At 43.4% G+C, this 10,270-nt stretch overlaps 1 non-coding gene across 1 annotated transcript; it reads left to right on the top strand.

Moving 5' to 3' along the window:
- The first annotated feature begins 1,011 nt into the window (after window positions 1–1,011).
- Window positions 1,012–1,118, top strand: LOC130502201 (small nucleolar RNA R71). The gene has a single exon (XR_008940173.1). It is a non-coding gene; the product is annotated as a small nucleolar RNA R71 (small nucleolar RNA).
- The last annotated feature ends 9,152 nt before the right edge of the window (window positions 1,119–10,270 follow it).

Below are 10,270 nucleotides of genomic sequence, written 5' to 3'. Positions count from 1 at the left end.
TCAGCTCTAGGCTCAGCTCTCTGCAGATTCTTTGCTTCAACCTTCCTTTCAGCTTGTACCTGAACCCTTTCCATAACTTTATCCACCATCTGTGCTTCAGCTGTTGCTACAACCAATTTTTCAACTTTCCCAAACACTAGCTTCTCAATCTCATCTACCTCTTTCTCATAATCATTCAGCTCAATCTCTGAAGAAGTAGTAGAGATGATTACATTGCAAGACTCCTTGGGATTCTTTTCTGGTTTCCCTGGTAGAGATCCCATTGAGCTCTTGGAAGATGATGGCATAGAGGCGACCTGACTCTCCAAAGTGTTGAAGCGAGATGCAAGTTGTAAGAACTTGTTGTTGAGGTCAGAGTAGTTCCCATCAATCTTTGTGTGGATGTTCTTGAACTCATAAACCATTGTCTTCTCATTTCTGGCTTGAAATTCCAAGAGTTTCTTGAACATAGAATCCACACTTGAATCTGAAGCTGGAGCTTGAGAAGAACTGCCTTGAGCTTGAGTAGACTGATTACTTTGGTTGCTGAAACCAGAAGGGTAGCTTTGCGTGGCCTGGTATCCTCCTTGCTGATTGTTGTAGTGAGGTCTTTGCTGGTAGTTGTTTTGGTATTGAAAGTTTGGCTCTTTCCTATACCAGGTGCCATTAGCATTGATGAAGCACAGCTCCTCTTGGCTTTCTAATCCATCAACCTCCATGATCCCTACATGCTGCTTTTGATTCTGGTCTCCAACAGAGTTCAACTGCCCTTGCTTAGCCTTCTCTTTGATAAGCATGTCTAGCTTCTCTTGGAGAGACTTAATCTCCTTCCTTGTGTGCTGATCATCACTTCTGTTGGCCCTGTCGTGCTCTCCACTGTAGACTGAGTCACTCTTCACCATGTTCTCAACCAGCTCCTCTGCATCCTCTTCAGTTCTGCCTAGGAAGAATCCATTGCTTGCTGTGTCTAATCTGGCTCTATACTCAGGTAGAGCACCCCTGTAGAATATGCTCAGCAAGCTTTCTTTTGTGAATCCATGGTGTGGACACTGAGACCAATAGCCCTTGAACCTCTCCCATGCTTCACTAAAGCTCTCAAGGTTCTTCTGCTGGAAGGTAGAGATTTCATTCCTTATCTTGGCTGTCCTGTAGGCAGAGAAAAATTTCTCCAAAAATGCTCTCTTGCAATCATCCCAGGTAGTGATAGAGTCACTTGGAAGAGTCTTCTCCCATTGGTGTGCTTTATCTCCCAAAGAAAAAGGGAACAACTTGAGCTTGAAGGCATCTTCAGAAACACCATTGATCTTGGACAAGCTACAATACTGATCAAACTTGTACAAGTGATCATATGGATCTTCAGCAGCAAGGCCATGATACTTGTTGTTCTCTATGGTGTTGAGCAAGCCTGACTTGATCTCAAAGTTGTTGTTCTCCACAGCTGGTGCTCTGATTCCCAACCTATGACCATGAATGTGAGGGCGATCATAGGTTCCAATGGCGCGAGCTTGGCGCTGTGGGTGTTGTGGTTGGCGCTGTGGTCGAAGGTTGGCAGCTCCTTGACCATTTCCCTCTTGGGCAGCTCCCAAGGGGATCTCTCCATCCTGATTCAAGTTCTGATGATGAGCCATCTCAAAACCCAATCTGTCTAAATGAGCCTGTTGCTCCTCCTCTCTCCTCTTCCTTCTATTCTCTCGTTCCAAAACTCTGATGTCTACAACTAGTGGAGTGAGGTTTGCAGTCCCTCTACTTCTCAAGTTCATACACCTGAAATACAAAAAGAAGAAGAAGCAGAGCCAATATCACAATAAAATAAAAATGACTTAGTCTCAAGCAAGTGACTAAATCCCAGTGTCAAAATCACAATAGAACTTGGCAACGGCGCCAATTTGATAACAGGAGTTTTCAAGGCTCCTAATCAAATGCTGTAATATAAAAGATTGTCGAACCAATCCTAAGTGATTCTAATGCAAAGGGAATGCAAGTCTATGCTTAATCTAAGTGCAACCAATTGAGCGAAATGAAGTGAACTAAAACTAGACTAGAAATGCAATAAAAGAGTGAACTTTCTTTCTCAATATGAAGCAAGTGGACTCATGGGGCTAGGCATTTGATCTTGGGTGATGTAGATCCAATCTAAAGGTGATAAGCTATCAATCAAGCACTTTCCTTATGCCTAGACACAATACTAAACAAGCTCTATCCCTAGATGAATGTTCATTTGCTAAAGCAACTCAAGCATCAAATCCCTTTGGTTGAATGTTACTAAAGCAATCATGGAGAACAAGTCTACTAGCAATCTTAACACCTTTAACAACAAATCTCTTTGGCAAAGTGCATTAAAAGCATTGAAGAGTTGGTTCAGACATTTCATCATACACCTTTCGGGCAGGAAATGCCTAAGGATCTATTTTAGTATGATCAAGACCAAAATAGCATTGAGAACCCTCAACAAGCAAGGAAAGAAGTAGATTTAACATTAAACACCCTAGATCTTCACTAATCACCCTTAATCACCATAGCCCATGAATCCTAGATAGATCTACTCACTAATAGACATGATTAACCTTAAACCCATGGTTGATTTAAGATAAATCATGTTGAGAAGCAAGTTTAATATAACAATCACAAAGAAATAAGAAGAAAAAGACTAAAGATTCAATCTTTCTTCAAGGTTTCAATGTGTTCTTCAGAAAAAACAAGATTAGTCCCAACTTGGGGTTACAAGAGTATTTATATGATCCTTGGAAAACCTAATGACTTCTTTTAAAAAGCCTAAAATGCCCTTTAAAATTGTTGAAAAACGACCAAGTAAAGATGCTGGAGTGGGGTGGTGTAGTCGCTCCATGAAGTCGCTCCATTGCTCGATGGGTGTAGAGTGACTGCTCGACCTCGCTGCCTGAAGTCGCTGTGGCACTTGCTTGATGTTTTGAGAATGCATGATCTTGTCTTGAGTACAGCGGGTGCTCCAAGTCGCTGCCTGATACTCGCTCCGGTACCCGCATGATTCCCAGCTACTTTGTCTCCTCGCTGCCATGACCCGCTGCAGCCTCCCACTCCAACACTTGCCTTATAACCAATCTCGCTCTCAGCTTTTTTTCCAACCACAGTGGGTGTGTGAAGTCACTGCCTTTACTCGCTCTATGTACAGTGGGTGATGTAACTCGCTGCCATGACTCGCTCCAGTACTTGTAACTTCATGAGGTTCAGATTGTCATGTCATGTGTAGAGTGGGTTTGGCAACCCGCTCCATATACTCGCTCTCGGCTTCGTCCCGACCACAGTGGGTGTGGGAGGTCGCTGCAAGGACTCGCTGTGTGCCTTGATCCATCTGAGCTCGACCATAACTCAATATACACTTCTTCTTGACTTGGAATGGCTTCAAACACCTCCAAAAACTCCATGACACACTCCAACACCTAATAAGGACAATGCATGCAATATGGACTTTAAAGATGCTTAATTCTTAATCTACATGATCATTATGTACAATAAATGATGGTTAAAAACATGTAAATATGCAACATATCAGTGGGATAAGCCATGGTGAGAAGCTTTGGCATTTTCAAATGCCCCAACAGTTCCGCCATATCTGAATCGATCTCTAGTGCCTTCAGTAGCTCAAGGTCAGCAAACCTCGTTGCCTGCCAGCCCATCCCATTCATCAGGTGATCATACAGCTCTTCCGGAGTTGGAATCTTCCCCATGTCCCTTTCAACAGCAACACCTTTCCCTTTTGTCATCTTTGCCTTCTTCGTAGGTGCAGGCTCCTCTTCTGACTCCTCTTCACCTTCCTCACTCTCCTCATCAGTGGGAGTTGCAATACTCTTTCCTGCTCTCTTCCCCTGTTCAGTCGACTTCCTTGCAGCTGAAGTCGTTTCTGTTCTCTTCACTTGCTCAGTGGACTTCCTTGCAGCTGAAGTCGTTTCTGTTCTCTGCATTTGCTCAGTGGACTTCCTTGCAGCCTGAGTTCGTTGCCTAGTAGTCCTCTCAGTCCCTGTTGGAGCAGTTTCAGCTTCTAAAGACTTTCCTCTTTGTGCCCAATCTTCTGCATCTCTTGCCTCCTTCTCAGCTGTCAACTGTGCCCTTGTTTTCTTACCCATTGGTACCTGAAAAATTCAAAGCTTGAAAAGGAGTAAGTAAAGGGAGTGGAAAGGGACAAAGACTTGGCAAAATGAATATGGAAAAACAAGTTAACTGAACAAATGAACGACAATTTAAGCTCAAGTTAACTCAATTCAACCATTTAGTCAAGTTAAACACCAATTCACCAAGTCACAAGCAAGAAAAATCACAATTCTCATCCAAAAAGATAAGAAAAGAAATACAAGATAGTATAACTTCTCTGAATAAAAGCTCTAGGATGAGAAAATTGCTTGAAACAAGTCTCTACACATCACAACACACCAAACTCAAACACAAACACCATCATTTCAGTTCAATTTCGAAATCCCCAAATCCATGAACCCTAATTTGGCAAAGTTCAAATTAATCTCAATTCCACCATGAAATCAACAACCCAACTTGATATACATACTTTCCCTAGCCTAATTCATCATAATCAAGCAAGAAAAGACCAAAATTCGAATTTCAATTTCTAGGGTTCATGGACCTACAAAATTGAGTTTAGAAAGTTCATACCTTGCTCTGGATGAATGTACATGGCGAGTAGATTATGGGAAGGGGGCTACTGGAGCGAAAGTGAGGGTTTAGAAACAAGAATCAGTTGATTTGGTGAAGATTTGAGAAACTTATGGAGGTTTTGGTGATGAGAGAGTTTGAGAGAGTTTGAGAGTTTGTGAGATGAGAGGAGAGTGGAGAGGGAGAGAGGCGAGGGTTTTGGGTAGGGTTAGGGGTCGACCGGTTCGATTTAAGTGAGTAAACCGGGTTAATCGAATCGAACCGGGATTAGAATTAGAAATCACTTACCTGAACCGGAACTGGAGCGACTTGGAGTGCTCGCTGTGAGGGGTCGCTCCAGGCCATTTTTCTTCTCTCCGTCGCGTGTGAGCCGAGCGACTTGGAGTGGTCGCTCCAGGTTTCCTCATGAGGGTCGCTCCCAGCTGGAGCGACCTAGGCTCGTCGCTCTGATCATGTCGCTCCCAGCTGGAGCGACTGCTCGACCTCGCTCCGGTGTGGTCGCTCCGACGATGCCCCTTTTTGCTCACACCAAGTCGACCCACAACCTGCATAGAACTTCACTTCCCATTTTTTTTTATGCAATAAGATGAAAGAAAAAAAAGAAAATGAAAGTACTAATGCAATATTTACAAAGGATATACATGGGACTTCCTCCCAAGTGAGCTTGTTTTGAGTCGCTAGCTTGACTTTGCCTCCTTTGGATTAGGCTGGGGTAGGATCAGAAAGTGGAGTTGAAACTCCATCTTCCTCTGGTGCATCCGCCATGTAGAGCTTAACCCTCTGCCCATTCACTGTGAAGTAACTTCCATCAGCACTCCATAGAACTATTGCTCCATAAGGTCTGATTTCTTTGACCTTGAATGGACCGGACCATCTTGACTTGAGCTTTCCTGGAAACAACTTCAGCCTAGAGTTGTAGAGAAGGACTTGGTCTCCCTCTCGGAACTCTCTTTTCAGAATGTTCTTGTCATGGAAAGCTTTGGTCTTTTCTTTGTAGATCCTTGAATTTTCAAAAGCATCCATCCTTATCTCATCAAGCTCATGTAGCTGGAAAAGTCTTTTCTCCTTAGCACTCTTGATGTCGAAGTTCAGCAACTTCACTGCCCATAATGCCTTGTACTCAAGCTCCACAGGCAGATGACAGGCTTTCCCATAGACAAGGTTGAAAGGTGTGGTACCCAAAGGTGTCTTGTAAGCTGTCCTATAGGCCCAAAGTGCATCATCAAGCTTATTAGACCAATCTTTCCTCGTGATCCCCACAATCTTCTCCAGAATGGATTTGATCTCTCTGTTAGAGACCTCAACTTGACCACTTGTCTGAGGATGGTAAGGAGTTGCTACCTTATGCTTCACACCATTCTTCCTTAGAAGTCCTTCGAGCAGCTTGTTAATGAAGTGAGAACCCCCATCACTGATCACAACTCTTGGAACTCCAAACCTTGGGAAGATAATACTCTTGAACATGTTGGTCACCACTCTAGCATCATTGGTGGGACTAGCAATAGCTTCCACCCACTTTGAGACATAGTCAACAGCCACAAGAATGTACTTGTTCCCATATGATGAAGGAAATGGTCCCATGAAGTCAATACCCCACACATCAAAGACCTCAACTTCTAGGATAGGATTTTGAGGCATCTCATTCCTCTTGGTGATGTTTCCTCTTCTTTGGCATGAATCACACTTGGAGACAAAGTCTTGTGTGTCTTTGAACATGTGTGGCCACCAGAATCCAGCTTGTAACACTTTTGCTACAGTCTTAAAAGTAGCAAAGTGGCCTCCATAGGATGATCCATGACATTGTGTGAGGATCCCATCTATCTCTTCATTAGCAACCACTCTCCTATACAGCTGATCCTTGCAGAGAGTGTAGAGATAAGGCTCATCCCAGTAGTACCTCTTCACATCTTTGTAGAACTTCTTCTTGGCATAGCCCACAAGATTCAAAGGTTCTTTTCCTGTGGCTAGGTAGTTCACCAAATCAGCATACCAAGGTTCCTTCTCTTCAGTTGCCTTCACTTCCTCAAGCTTTCTACCAGTGTCACAAACTGCCATTACTGCTCCAATAGCCATGATTTGCTCCTCTGGAAGTCCCTCATCAATAGGTACTCCACACTCCACCTTCAGCCTGGACAAGTGATCAGCTACACCATTCTCAACTCCTGGCTTATCTCTGATCTCCAAATCAAACTCCTGAAGCAATAGGATCCACCTCAAAAGTCTTGGTTTTGCATCTTTCTTGGCTAGAAGATGTCTCAAAGCAGCATGATCAGTGTAGACAATAACCTTAGATCCCACCAAGTAGCTTCTGAACTTCTCAAAGGCAAAGACAATGGCTAGCATTTCCTTTTCTGTGGTGGCATACCTCATTTGAGCTTCATTCATGGTCTGGCTTGCATAGTAGATCACATGAGTTTTCCCATTCTTCTTCTGCCCTAGTACAGCTCCCACAGCATAATCACTAGCATCACACATGATCTCAAAGGGGAGATCCCAATCAGGTGGTTGGACTATGGGGGCACTGATGAGTTCATTTTTCAGCTTCTTGAAGGCCTCAAGACACTCTACTTCAAAGCTGAAAGTGGCTTCCTTACAAAGCAACCTGGTCAATGGTCTAGTGATCATGGAGAAGTCTTTGATGAACCTCCTGTAGAAACCAGCATGTCCAAGAAAACTTCTGATATCTTTCACTGTCTTAGGTGGAGGCAAACTGACCATAACCTCAATCTTAGCCTTGTCCACTTCAATTCCCTTCTCTGAAATCTTGTGCCCAAGCACAATCCCTTCTTTGACCATGAAGTGGCACTTCTCCCAGTTCAGTACAAGGTTTGTGTCTTCACATCTCTGTAGGACCCTGCACAAATTTGACAAACAAGCAGAGAACGAAGATCCATAGACAGAGAAATCATCCATAAACACCTCCACAACATCCTCAATTAGATCAGAGAAAATTGACATCATGCACCTTTGGAAGGTGGCTGGAGCATTACATAGTCCAAATGGCATTCTTCGATATGCGAAGGTACCATAAGGACATGTGAATGTCGTTTTCTCTTGATCATTGGGATGTATGGGGATTTGGAAGAAACCTGAATACCCATCAAGAAAACAATAGAATGGATGATTAGCAAGTCTCTCAAGCATCTGATCAATAAATGGCAATGGAAAATGATCTTTTCGAGATGCAGAGTTCAGTTTTCTGTAATCAATACACATTCTATGACCTGTGACAGTTCTTGTTGGTATCAATTCATCTTTGTCGTTTTTAATCACAGTGATTCCACCTTTCTTTGGGACAACATGCACAGGAGATACCCATTTTGAATCGGAAATAGGGTAAATAACCCCAGCATCTAAGAGCTTAAGAATCTCCTTCTTTACAACATCCTTCAGGTTAGGATTTAACCTTCTTTGATGCTCGATAGAAGTCATTGATTCATCCTCTAGATGTATCCTATGCATGCACAAAGATGGTGAAATTCCTTTGATGTCATCAAGTGAGTAACCTATTGCTTTTCTAAACCTTTTAAGTGTTTTCAAAAGTTCAGACAATTCAGTTTCAGTAAGTTCACTACTCACAATGACAGGATAGGTTTCATTGGGACCAAGAAATGCATACCTTACACCATGGGGAAGAGGTTTTAGTTCCACCTTAGGCGCCTTAAGCTCACTCCAGTCATCTTGCTGGATGTCTTCATGTTGAGTGACTGCAGCCTCTTGATGAACCTCCTGTGGCAACTCCTCAAACTGATCCTTGCCATTAAATCCCTTGTGTGAATCCAGCATCAGTCCATATGCAGTACTAGCCAGGTTCTCAACCACTTCATCATCTCTCTCAATGGTCAAGGCATGCTGTAAAGGATCCTCTATTGATAGCTCTTCAAGGAGCTCATCAGCAAGAGCATCCATCTCATCTATGTAGAAGATTTGTGCCTGCATGACTGGTCTCTTCATCACCTCCTTGATGTCAAAGTGGAGAATGTTCCCTTTACCCAAATGGAGATCGATCTTGCCTTCTTTCACATTAACAATAGCTCCTGCTGTGGCTAAGAAAGGTCTACCAAGGATCAAGGGATCTTGAGCTTCTTCACCCATCTCAAGCACCACAAAGTCTGTAGGGATCTCACAATTTCCTACCATCACTGGAAGGTCCTCTAAGATACCAACAGGGTACTTCACCGAACGATCAGCTAACACCAGAGAGAGTCTACACTTCTTGTACTGAGTGAAACCAAGCTTCTTAGCAACAGACAAAGGCATCAAGCTCACACTAGCTCCCAAATCACAGAGACATTTCTCAAACATCATGGGTCCAAGAGTACAAGGAAGTGTAAAGCATCCTGGATCCTCTAGCTTTTTTGGAACATCAAGCCTCTGAATTATGGCATTGCACTCATGAGTGAGAATCATCATACCTTCCATCTCTTTCTTCTTTGATGCTACGACATCTTTCAGGAACTTGCTGTATTGAGGGACCAGCATGAAAGCATCAATGATTGGCATTGTGATCTGAACCTCACTCATCTGCTTCTCAAACAGAGCTTTGTACTTCTCCAGCAACTGCTTCTTGAACCTACCAGGGAATGGAAGTTTGGGTTCATAAGGAGGAGGGACAAAAGCATTCTCCTTTGCTGGAGGAACAACTTCACCATCTTTTACAGTCTTCTTCTCCTCTCCAACCTTTCCTTTACCCTTAGCTTCCACAATCTTCTCCAAGACCTCATCATTAGTCTTCTCATCAACAATAACCACTTCATCATCTATGTTGATGGCCACCCCCTCACCTAGTTTCTCAGCATCCTTGGTGAGAGTTCTAGGAGGTAACTCCTTACCACTCCTAAGTGTGATAGCTTTTGCATCCTTGGGATTCTGCTCAGGTTTTCCAGGTAGAGAGCCTTGTTGGCGATTTTGCTGAGTGTTCATGGAAGCAAACTGGTTCTCCAAAGCTCTGAACTTGTTGTTGAGATCATTGTAGCTCCCATCAATCTTGTTGTGAAGGTTTTTCAGCTCATAACTAACATGCTTCTCACTTCTAGTCTGTGACTCCAAGATTTTTTTCAGAAGTGCATCAGTGCTGCTCTCTTGGGGTGTAGAGCTAGATGGAGCAGGCTGCTGTTGAGAAGAGTTCTGACCTTGGTTGGAAAAACCAGGAGGAGGGTTTTGCTTTTGCTGATAGCCACCTTGCTGGTTGTTCCTAGGCTGATATCCATTCTGCTGGTTGTTAGAATAAGGTCTCTGCTGATAGTTGTTGTACTGAAAGTTTGGCTCCTTCTTGTACCAAGTACCATTGTTGTTGATAAAACACAGCTCTTCCTGACCTTCCAGACCTTCAACCTCATTGACAGCAGCTGGTATCTCGTGCTGTGGGTTACCAACAAAGTTCATCTGAGCTTGAGAAGCTTTATCAGCAATGAGGATGTCAATCTTATCCTGCAAAGCCTTTATCTCTTTTCTTGTCTGCTTGTCTGCTGACCTATCAGCTCTGTCATGATCCCCACTGTAGACAGCATCACTCTTGACCATGTTTTCAACAAGTTTCCCTGCCTCTTCTTCTGTTCTGTCCAAGAAGTTCCCATTACTTGCAGTATCCAATCTTGCTCTGTACTCAGGTAAGGCACCTCTGTAGAATGTGCTAAGCAAGCTTCCCTTGTTG

Source organism: Raphanus sativus, unplaced genomic scaffold, assembly GCF_000801105.2.
Source record: "Raphanus sativus cultivar WK10039 unplaced genomic scaffold, ASM80110v3 Scaffold0443, whole genome shotgun sequence".
Classification (NCBI taxonomy): Eukaryota; Viridiplantae; Streptophyta; class Magnoliopsida; order Brassicales; family Brassicaceae; genus Raphanus; species Raphanus sativus.
Note: the sequence above shows the minus strand (reverse complement) of the source record. Positions and strands in the feature narration are given on the sequence as shown.